The 26,127-nt window shown below is 51.9% G+C and overlaps 1 protein-coding gene across 1 annotated transcript in view; it reads right to left on the bottom strand.

Annotated features, from left to right (window-relative positions):
* The window catches only part of RPH3A (rabphilin 3A), a 142,770-nt gene extending 124,116 nt beyond the window's left edge, over positions 1 to 18,654 (bottom strand). Inside the window, exon 1 of the mRNA XM_058656636.1 lies at positions 18,572 to 18,654. The gene's annotated coding sequence lies outside the window, so the exon portion shown is untranslated. The remainder of the gene's footprint in view (positions 1 to 18,571) is intronic.
* Positions 18,655 to 26,127: the final 7,473 nt, after the last annotated feature.

Here is a 26,127-nt window from a genome sequence, read left to right as displayed (position 1 = left end):
GCAGGGACAAGGGCCTCGTTTGAAAGACCTGCAGAAAGCAGCTATTGAAGGGAAACTAAAGGCGCTAACTTCAAAAGACAGAAACTTTGTTTTTCTTTTTAAAAGGCAAAGTTAGAAAGAGACACATCTTCCATCTGCTGCTTCATTCCCCAAATGGCCACAATGGCCAGAACCGGGCCAGGTTGAAGCCAGGAGCTGCCCCAGAGTCCCTCACATGGGTTAGGGGCCCAAGCACTTGGACCGTCTACAGATGCTTTCCCAGGTGCATTGGCAGGGAGCTGGATCACAAGTGCAGTGACCGGAACGCAAACCAGCACCAGTAGGAGAATCTCAGCACCACAGGCAGCAGCTTTGCCGGCTGTGCCACAATGCCAGCCTCCAACACGCCTCCATCCGACAGTAGACACTGACCCTTCAATGCAGTCAGTTACAACCACGGGTGGTAGACAATACGACATCATCTCAAATTCTACGCTTGATAAGCTTTGCCCCAACAAGTCTTAGCATCTCTCCATTTGACATAGAAAATTCCAGATTATATCTGAACAAAACCCAGCTTTAAGTTTTTGCTTTAGGGCCTGGCGTAGTAGTCTAGTGGCTAAAGTCCTCATCTTGCACACTCCGGGATCCCATATAAGTGCAATAGCTAGAGCTGAGCTGATCTCAAGCGGGATCCCCCACATGGGTGCAGGATCCCAAGGCTTTGGCCCATCCTCTGCTGCTTTCCCAGGCCACAGGCAGGGAGCTGGATGGGAAGTGGAGCAGCTGGGACATGAACTGGCGCCCATATGGAATCCCAGTGCTTGAATGGCAGAGAATCAGCCAGTCAAGCCATCGTGTCATGCCCAATGAAATAAATCTTTTTAAAAACTACTCCTGGGCCTGGGATAGTGGCCTAGTGGCTAAGTCCTCACCTTGCATGCGCCAGAATTCCATATGGGCACCGGTTCTAACCCTGGCAGCACTGCTTCCCATCCAGCTCCCTGCTTGTGGCCTGGGAAAGCAGTCGAGGACAGCCCAAAGCTTTGGGACCCTGCACCTGTGTGGAAGACATGGAAAAGCTCCTGGCTCCTGGCTTAGGATCAGCTCAGCTCAGGCTGAGGCGCTCACTTAGGAAGGGAATCATCGGATGGAAGATCTTCCTCTGTCTCTCCTCTTCTCTGTATATCTGACTTTCCAATAAAAACAAAATAAATCTTAAAAAAAAAACCTACCCCCTGCTAAGTGTGTAGTGTTGGCAAATCTGAGATACTCCATTACATTTGAATTTCAGTTCAACAAGTAGTTTCCAGCATAAGTTATATGCCCAAATATTTCATGGAGATCCTTTTCTACCAAAACAATTGTTTACATGAAATTCAGTTAACTATGTGTCATGAATTTTGGTTACTTTGGGACAGTTGAACTTCACCTCTCTGATCTTTCTGCACTTTCTCACTAACTGGATGAGGACGCAAATGCCTGGCTCACTGGGCTGATGTACAGATTAGAAAGCATAGTGACTGTGAAGTGAAGCAGACAGGGAAGACACGAACATCACTGGACAATGTAAATGCCATGTTTGCTGTTTATGGAACAGACGTGGTGCTGTTCACAGCTGTCCCTGGCATCCAGAGGGCGGCAGGGAGGCGCATGTGCCCAGAGTCAGACACCCCGGGTTGGCAAGCCCAGCTTCCTCACCTTCTGACTGTGTAACCTTGTACAGGTCCCTTACCCTGCTCTGTGCTCCACTCCCCAGAAAATAGGAACCATAGTGGAGTTTGCCAGGTAGGATTGTTGCGAAAATGGTCAGAGTTAGTAGTGAGCGTCAGGTGTTGGAGAAAGCATTGGGCTCCAGTTATGGACTTCAGACTGAAGAAGGAGGGCCTGAAGGCAGGCAGGCAGCTGTGTTTTGACCGCACTGCCATCCATGTAAGAATCCCCTTGTCTCTGTTCTAACGAGGCTGTCACAGATGGAGACAGTCCCCGGTACTTTGCTGCAATGAAGGCTGCAGCCTCCATATTCAGCCGCCTCCAGCACCCCTGGTCATCGAGGTCATCGCAGCCATGCGTCCCAAGCAATGGCCAGCAACGCGAGTTATACTCACCAAGGGCAGAGAAAGCAAGCAGACAGTATTTTGCTGTCCAGCTTACAATGTATTAGAGCCTAGATGCTGACTGGCTGCAAGAGGCAAAGATTAAATAGTGACCTTTGGAAAAACGTGCCTTCTAGCATGCAAGCTCCAGCAGAGGACTACAGCAGGCCATTTATCACGTCCGACCAGCAGCTGTACCATCACTGCATCATTTTAAAAGCTCAGAACACAAAAAATGCATGCTAGTGCAACGGTACCCAGCTCCTAAACCAAGCATCCCGATGTCTGGCTGTTTCAGATGACTATTTCCCCGCATGCTCCCCACCCCCAACACACACACACACACACACACACACACACACTCAATGTTCCACTAAGAATGCCTGCATTTTTTTTTTTTCCACCATCACTGCTGCAGAGCAGAGAGGAGAGGGAAAGCTGTCCAGGGAGAGAAGATTCTAGAGCGGAAGACTAGAGACATCAGGGACTAAACGAGTCCCACTTGTCATGTTCAGCATTCTTCACGCTCTTCCACCCCGTGCCCCTTAGAGGATTTTAGGTAATGGCTGAGATTTTGCAAAGTTTTTTCAACGCCACCATCACAGTCCCCTGCCTCTGCAGGACCTCTGAGTACTCAGACGTGACAGTCGACTCCATCAAGCTGGGAAACTAAGCACCCCTTACTCCAAACTGGATATGATGCAATTTAAAAATATGTATTTACTGCACACTGACTGTGTCAGGATAATTGTCCAGATAAGAAAGGAGAGAGGAAGGAAAAGAAGGAGAGGAGAGGGGTCTCTGTGAGCCCCAGTTCTGAGCAGTCACTGTGGAATGGCAAAGGCCACCGCCTTCCTCTCTGGGCACGTCTGCAAGGCCAGCAGCGGTCTCAAGACCTGGTGGTCGATGGAGGCAGGCAAGCCTTGAACTCCAGCTCTCTCTTGCTGCACAATAGGATGGGTACCCTGGGGGTCTGCTCTCTCTCCAGCACTACTGATGGGAAGTGCTGAGGGAGACGGGCACTGTCAGAGGGGGTCTTTCTGGGTCCCTACTACACCAAGCAGAAAAGCCTGCTGCCCCCTCCCCAGTAACCCCCTTCTCCGGTCCCCCACCCTGACTTTTCTTTTAATTATTATAAGTCCCTTTGTGGACTATCCATGTTCAAGATCCCAAGAGGAATTGGGGCTCCTTCAAGCACACTTCTGGCCAATATCAGATTAGGGATTGATGGGAGAACGCATCTATATTCTTCATTGTCATGGACCTAATTAGCTGGGACAGATGGCTAATGAGGCTAATGAGGCCCCTGAAGCAAGCTGTGTGCAGGTGTAGGTAGGCAACAACCTGGCACCCAGAAACCAACAGCAACTGGAGTTTAACTGGTACCCCAGGTGAGGAGACGCCAGGCACCCAAAGCAAGTGAGGGAGTGACGTGAGAAGATGGAGGACGAGGAAGAGAGTGGGGGGCCAGCGTCGGGATTTGCACCTGGGAGTTAATAGGTACAAGGTCTGATGGAGGCACAACTCCCTCCATGGCCCCCTCATCTGCCAACGGGGTCCCTCCTCCATACAGCAATGACAGGAACCCTGCCACTGGTGTTTGCCAGCAAGGATCAGGGTCTTCTCGGGCCAAGGACTGGGGACAATCTGGAAGGGTTTACTGACCTGTATTCCAGCCCTGGCAGCCTCCCTTGTGGAGGCCAAAGGTCAAGCTTTCCAGGGAGACGGAGCACAACTCCTAAAGCCACCGCCTTCCTGGCCCTTATACTTCCCGGCAGAAGCAGACAGGGCCGGGTTCTCAGCACATAATCCACCAACCCGCACCCCTGCACCCCAGAGACTCATGAATGAGGGTAGGCTACAGGAACTCAGGGGCAGCACTCTGTGTTGTGGCCACTTGGGGAGTGAACCAGCAGACAGAAGATCTTTCTGTCTCTCCTCTCTGTAAATCTGCTTTTCCAACAAGGATAAATTAATCTAAAATAAATAAATAAATAAAAGACTTACGGGATCATGTCGTGCCAGGTCCAAGCACCCCAGGAACCCCTCAGCAATCTCCTTGGGGAGCACATCTGACTCACAGAGAGACCCTCAAGTGAGGAATCACCCAAATCCCAAAGGAAACAGCCCTCAGCATGGACTCCATCCACTCAAAACCGGCGGCCTGTTTGTTTTTTAAGTTGGCACAAAGCACGAACCTTGCTGTCGCTCCTGGGGAAAAACACCCATCATGGGACCTGAATGTTATCTCGCCAAGGAAGAACTAGAGAGAGAAAAGCAGGCAGGACATCCAGAGGGAAGCACGGAGTCTGTGTCACTGACTCAGGGTCACATGGCGGAGCCAAGAGTTGAGCCCGAATCCCACTCCAGGTTTCGAAGTCTTCATGAAGTCTAATCTTCAAGAAGCATGCTCTCTCTCTCAGATCAAAATCCTAAGGTTTGCTGTCATTTAGCAAATATATGATTCTTCATGAAATCCAAGTGAAAACAATGAATACTGGTGGCTTGAAGGGTGACAGATGCGGTCTAGTTTCTTAACGTCAGCCCCTTTACTTATGGCCTGCAAGGTCCCCCCAAGAGCGGGCCTACTCACATCTTGGACTTCACCTCTCACCTCTTGTCCCTGTCCATTTGGCTCTAGCCACACAAAATGATATTTGGGGGTGGGGCTGTCCATATATCCTGGATTCCTCAGCCACATTCCTGCCCTTCACTGTCTCCCTCAGTCACCATCATCAAAAGCGTCTCTGGGGTATTGCAAGAATGTCTTCTGGTGGTTATCACTCCGAGTGCAGGATATGGAAGCTGTCAAGAGAGAGACTTTCCCATCATGCACTGCTCCTCAAGGATGACCCCTCATGGTTTACCCACTGGAGTGCGCTTAGAGGGTGCAAGCTTGAGCCTGGTGTGGATCAGAAAAGGGAAGGGCATAGACTTGAAGTTCTGACAGTTGGAAGAGTCAAAGGGCCAGACCTATGACCGCACCAACAAACAGAGACACTCAGTGGCAGCTAGTCCTGAGAGGCATCCATCCTGTGTTTTCCAAGGAGAGGGGACAGAAACGTCCAAAGGAGATTTGTGGGTGTTTTTTTGAACTGTTAATGTTGATTTGTACAAAGCCCCTCCTCCACCTCACTCTGAAATCTTTAGCCAAGTCCACATTGCTCCAGAAGGTTTTGGCACAATGGGATTCTCTTGGGAACCCTGAAGAGAGGTCAAGTTATGCGCCCAAGGTTGCCACAAGACAGAGATAACCTGAACAGAGGCGGGAGCAGAGGACAAAGGAACAGTCATTCCAAAGCTACTCACGAGCACCTGTGGGCTCTGCAGGTAGCTGCACGTGGGAATGACGCAGCTCACACACCACGTTGTCTCCTCTTCATGGAATCTTCTGTCTCATCCCCTAACCCATCTCACTCCGTCTCGCTGCTCCATCAGGCTTGTCCATCACCTCTCACACCAGGGACTTAACCCACCTTACAATAATCACCTGATGAATACCTGTTCCCACCAAAATTAGAGCGGTGGCAAGGGCTGTATTTGTCTTACTTCAATGTCCCCAGTGCCTACGAGGGTCCCCAGCCCCAAGGGAGCCATTGGACACTGTTCATTGAGCAGACGCATGAAGTTGACCTGAATAATAGGAGACATGCAGAGGAAGGTGGTGGGACTACTGGGCTGGGTCCAGAATCTCTCGGTCTGGCAGGTGCACCCGCCCCAGCTGCTGGCAGCAGTGGCTACTAAGAACTCACAGTTGCACAGCTACGCCCTGCTCTAGGGAACAGTCCACAGCAATACTGGAACCACCTTTCCCATGGGGCTTTACCATAACATGATTGACAGATATATGGTATAGAAAAATGACCTCCTCATCCCCAGACAGGAAACTCCCTACAGGATCAGGCCAAGGTCATTACCACCTGACACCAAGCACGGGCTGAGTCTCTGTCCCGCCTTCTCCTGCTGTGCTCACACAGAACATTCTCTCAATGAATCATCTGAATAAGAATTTCCATTTTAGAGAATCCTAAAATGAGAATAAATCATTGTGAGCATCAAGAAGGAGATAGGCTCTGGGCAAGACACCATGTTATCACCTGATCCTGCCAGCACATAATGGGGCTCGATAAGATGAACGGGATGAATAGCTGAGTAGACGGGGGTGTATGGATGGAAGGAACGACAGATGCATGAACACACAGGAGGATAAATCACCCTATGGGGTCACAAACAGCACACCGATTTGCTACCTAAGAGAGCGTGACTCTACCTCTTCCTAGCTGTGATCTTGGACAAGCTACCTTATCCAAGCACCTGTTTTGTTCTGACATTGACATGGGGGATAGGCACGGTAGTCATAGCTAGTTACAATGAACCAATGGCATAATTCATATATAGAGCTCTTAGTGTCATATGTGGTACAACAGCCACTTGATACGCAGCATCCATTATTATTCCTTCATTTTCATTATTACCACTGACTCAACTAAAAGGCATTCCCCTTTTGTGCTGTAATACAGACAAAAAAGCAAAAAGTGGTTTCAAAAAGAAAAGAAAAAAGCAAGCACTAATAACTAGCTGTCCAAAGAGAGAAAGGGAGCTTTTCCTTATTACACCCAACACGAACACAGGCTAATTTCTTGGGATAAGAAAGCAATGACCTCATTCCACAAAGATTTTCTGTATGCTGAGAGCCTGGAATCTCCAAAGTGCTTACTACTGAGTCATTTTCACCTCTTTGTTTTATAATCTAGAGCCAATCAGTAGGTGTCTCAGCATAGACCAGTTTTCATTATTCCTAATTTGCTACATGCACAAGCATTTGCTCAGCACAGTTCTATTATCCCCATACACCAGGAATTCACAGCACAGAAAGTTCCAGAAGAGTGAGGCATGGGGTCAGGCAAGGACAAGCCACCCACCGTGTCTCTGTTTCACCCACTACAGCCTCCGAGCCACTCCCAACTGCCTTTGTCACTGCTGTGCACTCCCCACACAGCATTCTGATCTTGTCACTGTCACTCCATAGCTTCTGGAGCACCCCATCTTCATCAGAGTAAGGGTTGAACTCCCAGGGTAATTCCAGGGCTCCTTCTGATTTTGAAATCCCAAATGCCCTAGGGCACAATAAATGATTATTCAACACATGTCCTTTCCCCTATCTCCAGGGAAGGTGTGTATTTCCTTGCCTCATGGACACTGGAGTGGACCATGGCCAGGATCAGGCCAATGGGATGTAAGCAGAGTGACAGGCCAACATGGGTTTTTAATGGGGTCACAGCAGCTGTGGTGCATTGAGAACCAGCAGGGAGGAGAACCATGACCCTGGGAGGCAACCATGGCATTAGTAAGAAGCGCCTAGAGACTCTGGGTGTGGCTTAAATGTGGAACTGATAGGCTGAGTTGATGGATTGGACATAGAGGACGACGGAGAGGAAGGAGCCTGAGCAGAGGCAGAGGGACAGCGGGCCTTTGATCGCATCAGGAAGATGGGGAGTCACAGGATTTTGTTTGCAAAGAGAGTGGGTATTAGGCACTTGCTCTGAGATCCCAGAGACACCCAGTATAGGTGCTGAGTGGGCAGTTGGCTGTCAAGGACGAGGCCAGGGTGGATGCAAGTACGAGAAGCAATCGGGGAGTGACACATGGCAGCCACTTCCCAGGAGCTCCTGGACCAGGCATGCCCAGCAGCAAGACCTCTCTGAGGCCAACATGGGGATCGGCACTCTGGTCCGAGGGGCGTCCCCAAGGAAAACAGGCTGGAGACCCCTTTGCCTACCTTGGCCAATGACCCACCCACAACCTGTTACCATAGAGATAACCCTTCCCAGGGCCTAACGGCAGGAGGCCGAGAGAGGGAGAGAAAGAGCACATGGGCTGGTGCCCAGGTGGGGCAGAGAGCGCTGGAGGCTACAGGGAGGAGGTGCCAGAACTGACAGATGGCCGGGGCAGGTCTGGCCCACTAGGCTGTCCTCACAGTGACAGGGCCTCTCCCAGAGAGAAACACACACTCTCCCCCGTTCTTAGCTGTTCTCGCAGCTTATACTGCATGCCAGATCCCACGCCGGGGGCCGAGTCCTAGCAAATACACAGTTGGGGACAGGAGGCCCTCGATGGATGACGAGAACCCTGGAGGAAGGATGCAGGTTCGCACAAGAAACTGCTCACAGATCGGGGTTCATTTCCAAGCTCTTCGCCAGCTTCTTTTCCCAGCAACAGTTCTGACGGTGGTTACAGCAACACCTGACACGCGGACCACACAGACATGGGGTCCACACGGACGCAGGGGGGCCTGACACCCACAGACCCACCACCCCCACTGCCAAGCTATGCCAAGGGCACCATCGTTGTCATCCTTCTACCCACGCAAGTCCAGGGGGGCTTCACTCATAGTTCAGGGAGGAAAATCAGGCGCACTAACTCCCACAAGTGCAGAAACAAATTACCAGGAATGTAGAAGCCAAACAAGGCAAGCTGTTTCTCCCACAGTCCCAGAAGCCCACAGGTAGACTGCCAACGCCAGCCCGGCCAGGGAGTTGGCTCCCGCGGGGGCTCCTGGGGCCAGGTCACGAGTGTGCTGGCCTTTCATGGCATCCATGGCTGCCTGCTCACCCAACCCCTCCTCCATCTTCAATGCTCATCACCCAGTTCCAGATTCCAGTACTGTCTCCACACGCCTGGGGCCTCCTGCCCCCTCTCACAGGGCACTGTGTCGGGATGGGGCCGGCCTGGATCACACAGGCCACTTTCAGACACTGCCCTGTGAGGGGACAGATTCTAGGGCTCCAGGATTAAGACGTGGATGTCTTGGGGAAGGGGGACCTGTTCAACCAACTATGACTGCTTCATGGAAAGCCAGGATCCCACCTGCAGGTCTGTCTGATGGCAGAGACCATTCTGGGAGCCTCCAGGCCAGCAAGAGCCTCCCTGACACCTCATTCCAGAAGGGGCAAAGTCTGGAGCTCCAACCAGTACCCTGGGGGAGATCCCCGCAAAGCCCACCCCTAAGGAAACCCTACCAGCTTTACAGTCAGACAGCCCTGAGTGTCCATCTCCACCACGGTCTGTACCTGCTCTGTGACCTGGCGCATGCAGTTTGCCTCCTCTGAGTCTCAGTTTTCCCATCCATAAAATGGGCATAATTAGATCCATTTCCCAGGTTTCATGTGCAGGTCAAGGAAGGCCACGCAGAGAAAGGGCTTAAGCCAGACCCAGTGCAGAACTGGAGCAGACCAGACAGGAATGGCAACAACAATAAATTACAAATGACCATTGTTATTTAAAAGGTGGAACTTGGCTGCCAGCCAGCCCTTCCAGAATAACCTTGTTTATCCCCAGATGTCACGTTCAGACTTCACCTTAAACTCCTCCGGAACCCCAGCAAAAGTGGAGAAGAGGCAGAAGTCCCAAGAGATGCAATAATGACAAGTTCCTCCTCCCTACCTTCCAGCCCCACAGAAGGGGTGTGCATTCTGAGAACCAGGGTGACAGCCCTCAACTTGCAATCACCCCTCCGGAACCTTCCAAACACCAGATACACAATGCGTGAAGCAAAGCCAGGAGCACAAAGCAATACAGCACTGAGAACGCAACTGGGCTCATGGAGAGCTTCCAAATGAATAGCCTGCCCAACCCCCTCAAACATATATGTATTTTGACAGTGGGGTCACTTACTCTAACAGACCCAGCTCCTCGTGAAAGCCAAGCACGGGCTGCAAGGCACTCCGTTGTTTGCAGTTTACCTCACCCCCGGGGTCTTCAGAGTCCATATTCTGTGACAGTTCCAAGGGCGCCATGCTTCCACAGATCTGGGCAGGTACACCTGTGTCTGACAAAGCACCAGCCACTAGGCAGAAGCACATTCATTTAAATTACAGAATGAGAGAGACGTGTAGCTCCCACAGGCTGCTAATTTCATGAAAGGGACCCTAATTATTTTTTCCCTTTCTTCCCCCCTGCCTGGTCAGAACTATACTGGTTACATAAAGGTAACTTCTATTGTCTCAACTAAATTGTAAAGAAAAGAAACAATAACAGCGATCCAACATGCTCTGGAAGAGGCCAGTACTGTAACAATAACAATCAAGGAACCCTGATCCTAAGGCAGAATCCCGCACCTTCTCAGCGCAGTCATAGAGCTTGTGACAGGCTCATCCCCTCATGGTGCAGGCTACACAGCTGCACTCATCACTCTCAGCTCATAAAGCTACTGGGCCGTGAACAGCTCCCTCCTATAAAAATGAAAAGCTGTAATTGCAACTGATCTATAAAATGAATCAACAAACTAAAAAGAAAGAAAGAGAGAATATTTGCTTCCGGAACAGCTCCGTTCCTTCTTTGCTCATTCACGGAACGAGCTTACTGAGCACCTACTATGTTCTAGGCATTGCTCTGGGGGATGGCAAGGAAGGCCACGAGAAGGTCCGGGTCCTCAATACAAAAATGACCAACAAGAAAGTCAACACAGAAGAAAACTACGGAAAAGACTGAGCACTCTGAAGAGAATGAGAGGAAGGAACACCCAGGCACTGGGCCGGGGCAGCTTCTCAGAGGAAAGGCCATTTGAGCTGAGACCAGGAGGAAGCAAAGGTTCAACAAACACGCGTGACATGTGCCAAGGTCCTGGGGTAGATTACAGGAAGGCCAGGAGAGTGGCAGGCTGGATGTGACTGCCTAGTGTCGGGGTAGCTGTTGTGCTCCTTGTAATTATTTTCTGCATTTGACAGTCTAAGAGACCAAAGGTCACAGAGATCTCCCACCTGTTGGTTCACACCCAAAATATTGCAACAGCTGAGGCTTAACCAGGCTGGAGCGAGGGGTCAGAAACTCAATCTGTATCTCCCACGTTTCTGTTCTAAATTACTAGGACCTACCTGAGATGCTATTTCTAAATGATTGATGGAATGGTTTGACAAGCACAGAGACAGACAGTGGTCTCCCATCTGCTGGTTCACTCCCCAGATGCCCATAACAGCCAGGGCTGGGCCACGCGGAAGTCAGGAGTGTAAAATTCAATCCTGGGCTCCAATGTGAGTGGCAGGAGCCCAGGTAGCTTGGAGTCATCATCCGCTGCCTCCCCAGGGGTAAGCAGCTAGCAGGAAGCTGGTACACTGGTAAAGAATGCCTGCCTGCCGGCATCCCAAGCGGTGTCCCACGTGCTGTGCCAAATGCCCAATCTGAGCCAAGAACAATAAACGCCCCCAGCAGCAGATGAAGTACCTGAAGGCTCCTGTGAGCGCCCCACCTCCACTGCCCCGCCCATCTCCCCAGAGGAATCTTATTTGGTGGACTCGCTGTTTTTTCAGTCTCAGGCAAGTTCCTGTGCTCGGACCGCCAATTTGTGGAAAGGGCAATCCTAAATAGGCTTAACTGCTCTGCACACAAATAGCAGTCCATACACATTTTTGCACAACTCGTTTTCTTTTCCTGGTGTGTTTGGAAAAGGGACTCTCCCCATCCAGTCATGGATCCCACCTCACTTGCTCCCAACAGGACCAGCGTGGGGCACACGACAGCGGACGTTGCGGCAGAAAGCACCTGCTTTGTAACAGTTTGCCATAGCAAGTGGCAAACCAAAGGATGACAATGCAACCAGCATGATGGCAGTGAGCAGTCGGCAGGTCCTTACCTTTGGCCAGCTGCAGGCTGAGCACCTCGCCTTAACAGACCACCGCCTCACCACAGCCCATTCCACACAGGAGCAGACAGCAGTTCAGAAAGCAGATGTGGAGGAGGCTGGAGGAGGACCTGAACCCTGCTTTGCCTCCCCACCCTGAGTTTTCAACCCTTATACGAGGGCAGACAGGGACTAGGATGGGGGCTCTGGCAGGAAAGGCACCTGCTGTTGTCAGAAGGAGCAGCAGAGTGGGTGGGCGTGGATGATTCCATGCCTGGGAGCGTGGCTGGCAGGACGCTTGGTTTTAAATTGAAAAAAGGAAAGCATTTGCTTCCCTTTTCTGCCCCTGATGCAATCCTGCAGCAGTAGCGCCCCTGGGCACTCTCCTCCCACTGCTTACAAGAGTTCACCCAAAGGCTTGCGGAAAACACGCGTGGTAAAAGAGCCCTGCACAGACTTCTATAGTTCCTACACCAAAATAATCTCATCTTTGAAGAGGCAGAGAGAGCGAGACGAGTTCCCCACCCACTGACTCACTCCCAAATAAGCCACAACAACCAGGGCAGGGCTGGGCTGTAGCCCCAATCTAGGACCTCCGCCCAAGTCTCCCACGGCCACGACAGGTCCCCGTCACCCACATGTCATCCCTGCCTCACAGGAAGCTGGAGTCAGAGGCAGAACTAGCTATCAGCCAAGCACTCCAACATGCAACGTGGGGATCCCCTTCACCTTCAGGCCGAATGCCCACTTTAGCTCCTCTTTTTTTTTTTTTTTCTATAATGTTCATTGACTTCTTTTTGTTTGAAAGGCAGAGAAAGAGAGAGAGAGATCTTCCATCTCTGGTTTACTCCCCCAAATGCTCACACAGCTGGTGTTGAGCCAGGGGAAGGTCAGGAGCCTAGAAGGCAATCCTGGTCACCTGTAAGCATGGGAGGGACCCAGGTACCGGAGCCACCACCTGCTGCCCCACAGGGATGGCCAGGAGTTGCCATTAGCCACAGCGCCAGTGCACACTGCAACACAGGGCGTGGCATCCCCACCAGCTTCTTAACTTCTTCACCCAGTGCCCACCCTCAAACAGGTGCTGCTCCAGGCACAAGGCTGAATACTCTGTGTGTATTAATTCACTTGACCCTCGCAGCAAGCTGGGGACAGGGAATGAGATCATGTTGTGACAGACACCAGAGCCCATACACACTGAGCCACTTAGCTCGAGCCATTGGCTAGTCCATGGTAGATACACCTGCCTGTTAATCGTGCCAGGCGCACCTGCCCGTTAACCACCATGCAGGGGGCAGGAATAGAGCACCAGATTCCCCCAGGAACACAAAGCCAGCCTGCCACTGCAATGCTGGCTCCGGGCTCACTTCCATGTCCCTGTGTGTTGGCCTGCTAATCCTGCAGGCAGTGCGGGAGGTTGCTGATGGCAAGGCACGAAGAAAACACAGAACAAGGGGCGGCACCCCAGAACGGGGAGGTTAATGACCAGCATGGAAAATCTCTGAGGGAAGCTGTTACACACCCATATTACCAATTAACCTCCCACCTAAAAAACCTTCCAGTGCTGCAATTAATAGAAACTACTGTCATTCTAATTACAAGGTCCCTATTAGGCCCGATTTCTTTTTTAACGTATTCCTGCTATGCTTCCAACACCTTCCCACCGCCCAGCCCCCCCACGCTAGGCCTTCTTTCAGCAAGTTACACTCAGCCTCTGCCCTGTCCTGGCAGCCACTCACTGCACGTGTGGCTGTGGCTGCTGCTGCATTAACTGAGTAGCAACTGACTGAGCACTGACTGACGGACTCGGAATTCAGTGAAATGAATTGTAAGCGGTGGGGCAGGTAACCCTCCCCTGGCACACAGTATAAAGTCCTCACTCAGGAGGAGACAGCTGGCAAGTAGCCTCAACTCTTTGGTTTTTTTTTTAAAGATGTATTTTATGTTTTATTAGAAAGGCAGATTTACAGAGAGTAGAGATATATCTTCCATTCACTGGTTCACTCCCCAAGAGGCCACAACGGCCGGAGCTGAGCCAATCCGATGCCAGGAGCTTCTTCCAGGTCTTCCACGCAAATGCAGGGTCCCAAGGTTTCAACTCTTTCTACTACCCCTCTGGCAGCTCCATGAGGAATGTGCTGGATGGAATTTAACGCAAGGTTCCAGAAATATCCAGGAAGTGGGACCGTGTGGTGACAGATGACAGGGTCCCCAGGTCACCCTGTCATTCAGATCCAAACATTCCCAGTGCCTTCCTCTTTCCAAGCCTCAGTGTCCCTGACAGGCTAGTGGGTACAAATAAGATGAGCATCCTCATACAGGGTTATTGTGAAGATTAACCAAGGGATACAACGACCCTCCATCACACCTAACATGAAATACAAGCACCTGGCTTGGCTAAGGCCTCATACAAGATCATAGGCAAGGCTAGGCATCCAGACCCATGGACCTCATGGGTCTCTCCCTCGCTAACAAACCTCATCCCTCAACAGGCTCTTCTTGGGACACACTGAACTCATCCCTGCCATGTGACCTTGCCATGCCTCCTTCCTGGAACTGTTCCTTCTCACCACACACCTGACCCAGCCTTTGCTCCAAGGACTCTCCAAGAATCCTTGAGGTTCCCGCCTCCTGTCCTCGCTCCGCTGCCCACAGCTGAGTTTCTGTGCAGAGCACGCAGCACAACCTGCCAGTCTGTGCCTCTTTATTAGTTACCATTACCGGCTATCTCCCCTGTGGGTATAAAGGCCCCGTGAGTGCTGGCATTCGGTTTATCTTGCTTATTACCTTGTCTCTAAGAAATAAACTATAGCTGCCAGAGCAGGGGTGGGGCACACAGCAGAGGGCAGAAGGGACAGGGTCCTGAGCTCCTCACCCCCACCTCCCCTGCCTTCCAACCACGAGATGCCGCTCGTTTCCTTTGACACCGCCCAAGTGATGACAGCGGTCAGACCTCAGACACTTCTTTCACACACAAGCTCCCTGTTGCCCCTTCCTTACCCCACCCCTAAGCGTTAGCAGGCCCTACCTAAAAGGAGTAAGGCTGAAGGACAGTCCAAACTCCAAAACCTTCGCCTCCCCACACCGCTCCACCTCCCTGAGCGGGCCATCCACTCATTCAAGCAGCCGCCCAGCAAGTGTCCGGATCATTTACTTGTGTTTGCCCAGTGACTTCAAAAAAAAAAAAATCATCCACCAACTCAGGGGAGATTATGACCTGGAGAGAAACACGAATACACATCACATGCAGCTCTGAGAAACCCTGGTGTCTGCCAAAACGGATTCCATAAGGCAACACAGAGCTGGCTGCTCCATGAAATATTACACACCTGTTAAAATGGTTTGCTCATGAAGACGTGCTTAAGAGAAAACACTTTGTCAAAGAGCGCAGTGCTGGTGGGCAGCAAAACCGAGGCTGGACTTCAGTGTCTCAACCAGGAGATGACTTGGTTCACACAGCAGGCTACCAACCCCAGCAAAATAAAGAGGAAATTTGTGTTCAGTCAGCTTTTCATGACCATACCAGAGAGAAGTTACCCTTACAAAGAGGAAACACAGGGGGCTGTCGTTACGACATAGCGAGTGAAGCCACCACCTGTAATGCTGGCGTGCCATATGGAGGCTGGTTCCAGTCCAGCTGCTCCACCTGCAGTCCAGCTCCCTGCCAATGCGCCTCGGAAAGTAACATAAGATGGCCCAAAGGCTTGGTTCCCTGCAACCCACCTGGGTGACCCAGAAGATGTCCCTGGCTCCTGGCTTCAGCCCAGCCCAGTTCCTGCTTGTTGCAACCCATTGGGGAGTGAACCATCAGATGGAAGACTTCCCTCTGTCTGTGTCTCTCTGTAATTCTACTTCCAAATAAATACATTTTTTAAATTCCTCCCCCGCCCCCAAAAAGAAAGGACAGAAAGTTTCTTGACCTCACGGTTTGAGAGGTTCAAGTCTAAGGTTAACTGGCCCTGCTGGCTGTACACAGGCAAAAGGTACAGAGGAAACTCTAACCAGGAACCAGGAAGTGGAGCATACCAGCCAAATCTCTCAGGAGACACCCCCTGAGCCACGGCCCACCTACTCCCACCTGGATACCTCCGAAACAGCAAAACGTTTAAGTTCCCACTCTTGGCATCTCTAATTTATGATTTGATACTTTAAAAAAGTAATTTCAGGAGAATCAAGATGGCGGAATAGGGTAAGGACACGTTTATGCGGACGGAAAAACATTTAATCAGGATGAAGCAGGACATATTTCAGGAAATAGGAAGGGACAGAACAACAGCAGAGGGGTACCTGGAGACTGACCGACACAGGAAAGCAGCGGACACAGCGGTGTGGTGTTGCAGAGACTGATACTCCAGCACGGCGATCTGAACTCCACCAGCATCCGAAACTCCACCAGCAACCAGGTGGGAAGGGACTTTCACTGGGAGCTCGGGTGGTGAACCTAGACAAAGAACTGTCCGTTCTGCTGGTCCGTCTGATTTGACCAGGAGCAGAGACAGAGCAGCAGATCTCAGACGGGCAGTGCGAGAACAGAGCAGATTTCACAGTCCAGTCAGCCCCTTAGAGCTGAATTGGGCGCCATTTTGCGTAATGAGGAAAGGGTGAGGGAAGGGACGGAGCATGTGCTGAGCTGGGAGTGAGCTCATTTCTGTCTCAGTCAACTGCGACGACGTGGCATTCTACGGGTTCCACCCAGGGCAGGTCTGGGTTGTAAGGAGTTATTCCAATAGCCTTCCCTGGACCCGGTGCCATTCCTTCTTCCTCACAGCTCAGGAAGTTCGCGCCGGCCTAGCTATCCACCAATCGGATGTAACCTGGCATTCCACCTGAATCCCACCCCCCAATCTTCCAGCCCCCACCCCAACTCCGCCCACTCGCCAATCATCCCTAGGCATTCACCTGCAGGCGCCAATCCCCTGGGGGCCTGGCCTCAATCCCTCCCAATCCCCACCCCCTACACCTGGAAGACAAAAAGGGCCCCCCCAGGTGCGGCTCTCTCTCTTATCCCTCCCTCTCTGGTCTCTCCTCTCTCCCTCTCTCCTCCTCTCTCTCTTCTTCCTTCTTTCCTGATCTTCACCACCTCTACCCTGTTCCTGCCCCGTTGGAATAAACCTAAGATACCTCGTTGCGTCTGGTGTGTTTCAGCTCACGGTAAAGAACCAGGTTGTGGGAATTAGCTGCGCGTAATAATATCGTAATATCCTATGAACTAGAACTCTCCCCAATCTTTTTAAATAACTAACATGGATAGCCCTCAGATCTGACGGCGAGCAGATCAAGAACTGTAGTGGCTGTATATCAGGCGCCATTTTGGGCACTTGTGGCAATAGCTTTGGGACTGCAGGGACAATAGTGAACTGCGCATGTGCTGATCTCGCGAGAACTTGCTGAGGTCCGTGATTGCACTGGTCCCACAGGAAAATAATACTGACTGTTTCAGCATACCAGTCAAAAATAGGTCCGTGTGGGGCCCGGCGGCATGGCCTAGTAGCTAAAGTCCTCGCCTTGAATGTCCCGGGATCCCATATGGGCTCCGGTTCTAATCCCGGCAGCTCCACTTCCCATCCAGCTCCCTGCTTGTGGCCTGGGAAAGCAGTCGAGACCCGGAAGAGGTTCCAGGTTCCCAGCATCAGATCGGCGCGCACCGGCCGTGGTGGCTCACTTGGGGAGTGAAACACCGGATGGAAGATCTTCCTCTCTGTCTCTCCTCTCTGTATATCCGGCTTTCCAATAATAATAAATCTTTAAAAAAAATAAATTGGAGCTGGATTGGGGGAGAGGAATGGGGATGACAAAAATGTAGGATTTTCTTAGGATTCTGAGGCAGCAAGGAGGCAGCCAGAAAAGACTTTTTATTGGGCAGTAGGGGTGGGGAGCGTGACAGGTGGATAAAGACAGACAGGCGGACACACAGGGTGGTCGCCTCCTTGCCCTTGAGCACCCGTTAAAGGTACAGAGCCCCTAGTAAAGGTACATGTGGGGGCGGGGTGCAGAGCACCTGGTGGATGAGCGAAGACATCCTAGGAGTGGGCGCTTATCTAGTCTGGGGGCCCTAGGACCCTAACAGGGACCATTTGCATTAGCCCTACTCAATTGTGTGTGTGTGTGTTTTATCATACATACAAGTCCCTCTACTTTCCCATAGGTTCAAATCTTTCCACTCTAAGAAGCTTTGTTACACCAATTGTCTACCCGATTTTCATCTTGGTTGCTGTGTCTGCACTCCTGTCCTCCCGACCCCGGGCGCGGCACAGGAGTTGGGGGACGGGTGCTCTCGGCGTCCCGGTGGGTGAAATGGACATCCTCCAGACCAAACCGCAAGTTTCAGGGGCGGCAGGGTGGGAGGGCGCCTGACCAAGGGGTGGAGCCTGGCGAGGCTCGGTCTCCAACGGGTTCGGTGAGCCAGCTCCTGTGCGCCCCACTCCTGGCTCAGGCCGGGGGGCTGAGCTGGGCAGGGCGTGAGTGCGAGGCCCTGCTCCGGAGGCCACAGCCCGTGGAGGACGCCGCGCCCCCGGATGCGAGCCCTGCGGGATGCACACAGCACTTCCTCTCAGTGTCCCCCTCCCCTTCTCCTGCGGGGCGGGGGGACCCTAATCAGGCGGGAGCAGGGGTCCCAGGAGGGCTCCGGACAGGGCTCCGCGGAGGGGATGGGAGAGCTGCTCACACACGCCCGGGGCAGAGAGGCCGCTCGCAACCCCACGGCCACCTGTTCTGGCTGGCGGGAGCAGCCCCTGGAGTCTCCCCAGCTAGGCGCGCCCCCGCCCCGCAGCAGTTCCCCGCAACCCTCGGTCCGCCCCGCTCTAGCGCAGCCTGCAAGCCCACCCAGCGCCGGGCCCCCCCCCCCCCCCCCCCCCCCCCCCCGCGCACGACCCCAACCTACCCTATCGGCTCGCAGCGTGGGTGGGCCGCGTCCCTTCACCGCCTCCAGCGGTGTCGCCTTCTTGACCGCCTCTGGCGACGCGGGCACAGCCACTCGTGCGTGATCCTCGGTCGCTGCCACCACCTGCCACGCGCGCTGCCCTGCGGTGTGGGACCTGCGGCGCAGTCCTGGCCTTCCCGAGGGTGATGGAGGCTGGGAGGTGGGGGGAATGCTGCAAAGCAGGTCTGGACCCATGGTCGGGAGCCGCCCCTACCCCTTGGCACTTCCTGGATCACCGAGAAAAAGTTGGCTGAGACCGTGCATGTGAACCCTTCCCTCACCTGCCTGCATCTTGGCTGAGTCTTCAAATACCCTGAGTGCTAGCCACCGGCATGCTGTATCTGGACCCCCTCCCCGGCTCCTCTGAGGATCCAGGGGAGTAAGGGGAGAGGTCGTGCTGGAGAGGGGCGCGCGGTCAACCCACGCTCCCCAGCCCCTAGCTCTTCCTTCGGGGTTGAAGAAAGCCCTCGCAGGGTCTGTGTCCCCCTGAGTGCCTCACATGGTGCCAAACTGAGCCTGCAGCTGGTTCGCTCACCTCTCCCGTGCATGCAGAAATGAGACAGAGCTGTTGTTGAAAGCGTTGGGGGAATTCGTGGGTACAAAGTGTCTAGAACAGGGTCTGACCCAAGGCAATCAGATAATAAGGGATGGGGATAGGACCGCAGGGCCATCCCCCGCAAGGTTGCTGTGGCACTGAACTAAAACCATAACCATCTCCTTAGCTTCCTCTAAGGCTGGACTGCAGAATACTGATTTAGCTGGTGTTTTAGAAAAACCATCAATCTATTGCAGGTACTTAAAAACAGAGTTCAGGGGTGGGTGTTTGAGTTCCACCTCCCATCCAACCGCCTGCTAATGCACAAACGATGCTGCAAGTGCTTGGGTGCCAGCCACCCACCCACCCCTGCAGGAGACTCTGTCCCAACCTCCTGGCTTCAGCGGGACCCAGCTCTTGGGGTGGGGGGGTATTTGGGCAGTGAAGCAGCAGGTGGGAGATATGTCCAGACCAGGAGGCACTCATAGAGAAGGCCCTCCTTCACTCTTAGGAGTTGTCTTGTCTCCCTGGTCCCCAGCAGGCTTTGAGCTCCACCTCATCTCCCGGGTGAGTGCAGGGGCCCCAGGACTTGGGCCGTCTCCTGCTGCTTTCCAAGGGGCATGAGTAGAGAGCAGAATCAGAAGTGGAGGAATCAGGACTGGAACCAGTGCCCAGGTGAGATGCCAGTGTCGCAGGTGACAGCTTAACTTGCTGCACGACACTGCGGGCCCCTGAATCCAGTCTGTATGCCCAAGCTCCCCTGGCAAAAGAAGGAACCAAAGGGAAAGGTGGTTTATCCTAAGTCATCTTTTGAAAGAGAACCTTTTTTTTTTTTTTTGATTAATAGCACACGTTGAATGCCAACTCTTTGGGTTTCACATGCACTGAAATTTTTAGCTTCAACGGCATTGGCAGTGCCCGCTCCCACATTCACTCCACCTCCTTCTTTTTCTCCTTTAAGCATTTTGAAAAATTCTGAGGGGTTGACTAAAACTAAAAGCGCTGTTGCTTTTCTCCATCTCTCGTTACTGGCAACCGTGGGCGTTCTTTCCGTTTTTCTTTTTTTCTTTTAGCTCTTTTATTTATATTCTACTCTGTGTCGTTTGTAAATTCCCTCTCACCAGCTGCTTGCAGAAGCAAAACGCTGTTCCTGTTCAGCTTCCAATTAGAGTTGTGCAATCATTGAGCTCAGTAAACACACACGCACACACACAGGCACACACAGACTCCATGGGCACACTCCCGTTCTAGGAGAGTCTGGACTGTAAGATGTATTGACAGATTTTCAATATCCAAGATCGAAACAACTTTTAACTCCAGGGGAGTTTCTTTCTGGTGTTTTCTTTTTTTTTTAAACTTATTCATTTTTATTGGAAGGGCAGATTTGCAGAGGAGAGACAAGGATTTTCCATCTGCTGAATCTATCCCCAAATAACTATTAGAGCTGGAGCTGAGCCATCTGAAGCCAGGAGCCTCCCACACGGGTGCATAGTCCCAAGGACTTGGGACGTCCTCCACTGCTTTCCCAGGCCACAGCAGGGAGCTGGAAGAGGAGTGGAACAGCTGGGATGTGAACCAGTGCACTAACGGAATGCTGGTGCTTGCAAGGGGAGGATTAGCCAATTGAGCCATAGCGCGCCAGGCCCCCAGGGGCATTGTTTTATGAGCATAAGTGTACCGCCTTCCACAGGAAATTTGAAGAAAAGTTTGGGTGCAACAATTGGTCATAAAAATAAGCCTGTGCTATTGTCCACTTTTATTCTTGCTATGCCGTGTTACTGACTCTTTTCAAGTAACCTTTAATTCATCACCAATCTGCCTCCTTCTCCCCTAGAATAACTGTCATCTCTCCTGGACAGAAGAGGCCAGTGGAAACATACTTATTACAATAATGGAAAAATACCTGGTTTCTGGCAACATAGCTTATGCTTCCCTGTCCTTAGAAGTTCTCTCTTTCTCTCTCTTTCTCTCTTTTTTCCCCTGATCATTCACCAGAAGCAACATTGTCAGTTTCAGGGAAAATAGGCGAGATGAGATGGGGCCAGGGAGGGAGGGGTAGGAAATGTTGTCATGGCAACAAAGGATCTGGGATGGGTATCCATGGTGATTGTTGCTACATTCTGAGTGGTTTTAAATGCTTTATTGAAAATACCTAACAACTGTGCAGCTGCTGCGGGTGTTCTGAGGGAAAAGAGGAATGGGCCAGGGGCCCTTCTGTGGGAACTTCGGGCCACGCGGCAAGAAAAGGGGGTGAAAGGACACTCGGGTCCCTAGCAGGTGCTACTTAGCAACTGTCAACAACTGCTACGTCTGTGACAACACAGCTCTTACAGGCATGAGTTCCCTTCGCGCCTTGCTCACCCAAGGACAGGTGGCACACCTGCAATAAGCTCACGGGAGCCAGCCCCAACCCACGCTGCCTTGAAAAGGGAACCCACAGGCTCCTGATTCTAATCATGGGGGCCGAGCCTTTCCAGAAACACAGAAGATGGAGATGACAAAGCCACGGACACGGAGTTTTCCACCATCCCCGAAATCACAGGAAATATGAGTGGGGAAAATGGGTTCAAGTCCAGAGCTCACTTCTTCTCCTCTGAGGTTAGGATGGAGTTCAGCTGGAACAGCAAAGACGCCACATAGCGAGAACTTTTTCAAGATGACAATTTAACCAAAACAACAAAGAAAAAAACAAACTGGGGGCTAGGGGCTGGGAGAGCAGAGGCTCAGGGAACCAGCAGAGCCCTTCCATCTTTTTAAGATTGATTGGTTGATTGATTTTGTTGGAAAATCAGATTTACAGAGAGGAGATACAAAGAGAAAGATCTTCCATCTGCTGGTTCACTCCCCAAGTGACTACAATGGCCAGAGCTGAAGCCAGAAGCCAGGAGCTTTCTCCAGACCTCCCACAAAGGTGCAGGGTCCCAAGCCTGTGGACCATCCTCTACTGCTTTCTCGGGCCACAAGCAGGGAGGGGAGCTGAATGGGAAGTGGAGCAGCCAGGACACACACCAGCACCTATATGGGATCCTGGTATGTGCAAGGTGAGGATTTAGCCACTAGGCTACCACGCTGGGTTGAGTCCTCCCATCTTGCTGTAGCACTATCTGTAAACTTCATGTTCATGATTACTTTGTAATCTACCACGGCTGCCTGATTCGAGTCATCACGTCCAAATTCCAGGCAACAAGAAAGAGGAAGAGATGAAGAAACAGAACCAAAAAGTCCACAGAGCTGCCCTTCTGGAGAAGTTTGTGGAAGCTGTTGACACGGGCCCTCACATATCCTCCACTATGGGATCTCACTTGGCCACAAAGGAGACTGGGAAACAAACCTTTCCTGGAGGCTAACCGGCAGCTGGAACAGCAAAGGTGGAGGAGAGACTATAGAGAACTGACTCTCATGTTGCATCAGTCACAGGCACCACCCCACCGAGGCTTCCTCGTTCTCCCTCTCCCCTCCCACGCTTGCCCTCCACTCCTCTCCTTTCCTGCCCGCCTCGCAGGCGTCCATACACACATGCCCTGGGGTGGCCCGCCTGGACTAGGCGTCATTGTTGTCCATTACGAGAGGTCACACCCTTCGCGATGACAGGTGCGCAATAGACAGGTGCTCTGCAGGAGGTGAGCTCCCTACCTTGACATGTTGACCAACCAGCGCTGGAAGGGACAGAAGGGGCTGGCTTTCCTCCCCGCAGCCACAGCATCACCTGCTGTGAGGTGGCAGCTTGGGGTGGCCCGTGATGGTGTGCGAACACCATGGGAGACACCCCTCCTTGATCCACCAGCTCACTCACATTGGAATTTGACCTAGGAACTTGGCCATTCCTCACACTTTGGCAGCTGTCTCTCTGTTAGAGATTGAATGGGCACCAACCAAGAAGGTTCAGTACCCATGGAAATGCCTACATGGTAAGTCTGGCACGCAAATAAAAAAGAGTTGACTTGTTTACTTACTTATTTGAATGTCAGGGTTATACGGGGCAGGGTGGATAGAGGGAAAGCTTTCCTAGCCTTGAACAAGCCAGGATCCCATATGGGCACCGGTTCTAATCCTGGCAGCTCCACTTCCCATCCAGCTCCTTGCTTGTGGCCTGGGAAAGCAGTTGAGGACGGCCCAAAGCTTTGGGACCCTGCACCGTACCCGCGTGGGAGACCCGGAAGAGGTTCCAGGTTCCCAGCTTCGGATCGGTCCAGCACCGGCCATTGCGCTCACTTGGGAAGTGAATCATCGGACGGAAGAGCTTCCTCTCTCTCTCTCCTCCTCTCTGTATATCTCACTTTGTAATGAAAATAAATAAATCTTTAAAAATAAATAAATAAAAGTAAAATAAATATATTCAAAACCAATTTAAAAAACAAACAAAAACAAAAAAGAACAAAAAGTCTAGAGGTTGACATAGAACCCCCAGTTGAGCTCCCGAGATGCCAGGTGTCATTTGTACATCGTGAGCTGCGAGGTGGCTGGGCTGGAGAGCGCGTGAGAGCGCACGCAGCCTCCGAGATGCATCTGCGCGCTCAGAACCACCTCCCAAGCAGGCCACATCAGGCTGCATTGTTCCTGCAACAATCTCTTCATTTGCTAATGAGCAGAGTGAATGCTGAGCGAGGTTTCTCCAGGCTGTTTAGACTCCCGCACTCTCTCTTTGTGCTTCTTCCCCTCCCACCCCGACACACACGCACACTGCTTATTAATAACTCTGCCTTTTCCTTGCTTTCAAATGATCCCTAAATATTAAAGCTGGCATGCAGAGCAGGTATCAAGTTCCATTTTACGTGAGTCACTTGTCTTATTCTGTTACTCCCCTAGTTAGCAAGAAGCAGCTCTGACTTCCACTCATGTGGGGGACAAGGACCCAGCATCACTCACATGGCCAGCACCAAAGTGTCCATGCTAATCAAGAAATGCACACTCAAACCACAACGAGGGCCAGGCATTTGGCACGGCTGGTAAGTCGCTGCTTCAGATGTCCACAAGGCATATGATAATACCTGCGTTCAAGTCCAGCTCCATTCCCCATCCCAGCTCCCTATTAATACGCAACCTAAGGAGCGGCAGTGATGGTTTAAGAAGCTTGTTATGGGGCTTGGCACAATAGCTTAGTGGCCCATGTGGGTGCCAGTTTGTACCTCAGCTGCTCCACTTCCTGACCAGCTCCCTGTTTGTGGCCTAGGAAAGCAGTCAAAGATTGCCCAAAGCCTTGGGACCCTGCACCTGCATGGGAGACCCGGAAGAAGCTCTTGGCTCCTGACTTCAGGCAGATCAGCTCAGCCCCAACCATTGTGGCCACTGCAGGAGTTAACCAGCGGATGGAAGATCTTTCTGTGCCTCTCTCCTTCTCTCTCTCTGTAAATCTGCCTTTCCAAGAAAAATAAATACATCTTCTTTTTAAAGCTGCCTAAAAAAAAAAAATAGTTTGCCATAGTGCAGCAGGCTAAGCCTCTGTAGTACCAGCACCCATGTCAAATCACCAATTGAATTTAATCACCTTTGGAATGCTCTGAGGAGGATGAAGGTGATGGACCATGTACTCGGACCCCAATCATCTGTGTGAGAGACCCTGGTGGAATTCCAGGCTCCTGACTTTGACCCAACCCGGGCCTGGGAGAGAAAAAGAATCTTCTATCTGCTGGTCCCAAATGACCACAATGGCCAAAGCTGGGCTGTTCTAAAGCCAGGAGCCAAGAGCTTTGGGGCAGTCAGATCTCAAATCCATGCCCACATGCATGCCAACATCGCAGGTGGAGGTTCAGCCTACTATGTCACAACACCGGTTGCAAATTTAAAAATCTTAAAAAATAAAAGCAGCACCAACAGAAGCCACATGGAGCTGGGTTCGAGGTCCAGCTCATTCATGCTCTTGGGCTAATCACTCATCCTCTGGGAGCCTCCGTTTTATCACCTGTAAAATGGGCATCATTAATCCCACTAGGACTGTCATGACAAATGAGTGAGGTAGCCCACTGGAGATTGAACCTATTATCGACTTCCCCATAGCTCTGCTGACACTGACTCACACAGGCCACAGGGGCCACAGGGGTCACAGAGCCAGGAGCCAGCAGCAGGGAAGGGCAGTGGGTCTGATCAGAGGGACTGAAGATGCTGGTGCTCCATGATGGGGCCCAGGCACCGGATGGGGGTGGGGGAACAGGGCAGCACAGGGCCATCCTCTGCCAGAGGCCAGGAACTCCAGTGGCCTTGCTCTCCTCCCTCCTTTAACCATCTCTTTTTCTTGATGGAGAAAACCCAACCACTGGAGACACAGTAAAAAAAATAATAATAATTGCACCCTGTGCTTTGCTGGCATCCTGCCGCTGCCAGGACCCGAAGTGCTTTTCCAACGTTAATGAGGCTGTTGAGGTCCCTGGTAGTTGTGCATCAGAAGAGAGGTCACAGACAAAGCCGGGCAGGGCTGGCACGGTCTTTCTCCCTGTGCTGCCTTGAGAACACTCCAGAACTGTTGAGAGCTAACTGGGAGGCGTGTCCATTCCACGGCAAAGAATAGATGACTGGCCCTTTTGTGCAGCTTCTTGAAAAGCTGCTAAAACTCAACACAGAAAAAGGAAGCCAGAACCCTTAAAATACTTGTGGACAGAATCTTATACCATTCACACTGATTAGCCACAATCGGCATGTACACTGCCACCCCAGTCAAGCTGGAAATTAGCATAGCACCGTTCATGCAACAAATGCTTGCTATCATTTCTTGTGTCATTTAAACATAAAGTAGCGCCCCACTCCACCCACACTAGCTTCTCCATCACTCCTCATGCTCTTCTCTGCTGACTTGCTTGCTTGCTTGTATTTGAGAAAGATTTGCTGGACCACTCCCCAAATGCCCACTGGGCGACCAATGCCAGGGTCAGACCTGGGGGCTAAGTTCAGGTCTCCCTCCTGAGGTGCAGGGACCCAGTCCCTTAAGCCATCACAGCCGCTTCCCAGGGTCCCTACTACCAAGCGGCTGCAACTGGAAGCCAGAGCTGGG

Source organism: Ochotona princeps, chromosome 29, assembly GCF_030435755.1.
Source record: "Ochotona princeps isolate mOchPri1 chromosome 29, mOchPri1.hap1, whole genome shotgun sequence".
Taxonomy (NCBI): domain Eukaryota; kingdom Metazoa; phylum Chordata; class Mammalia; order Lagomorpha; family Ochotonidae; genus Ochotona; species Ochotona princeps.
This window is presented reverse-complemented; position numbering and strand designations above follow the sequence as displayed.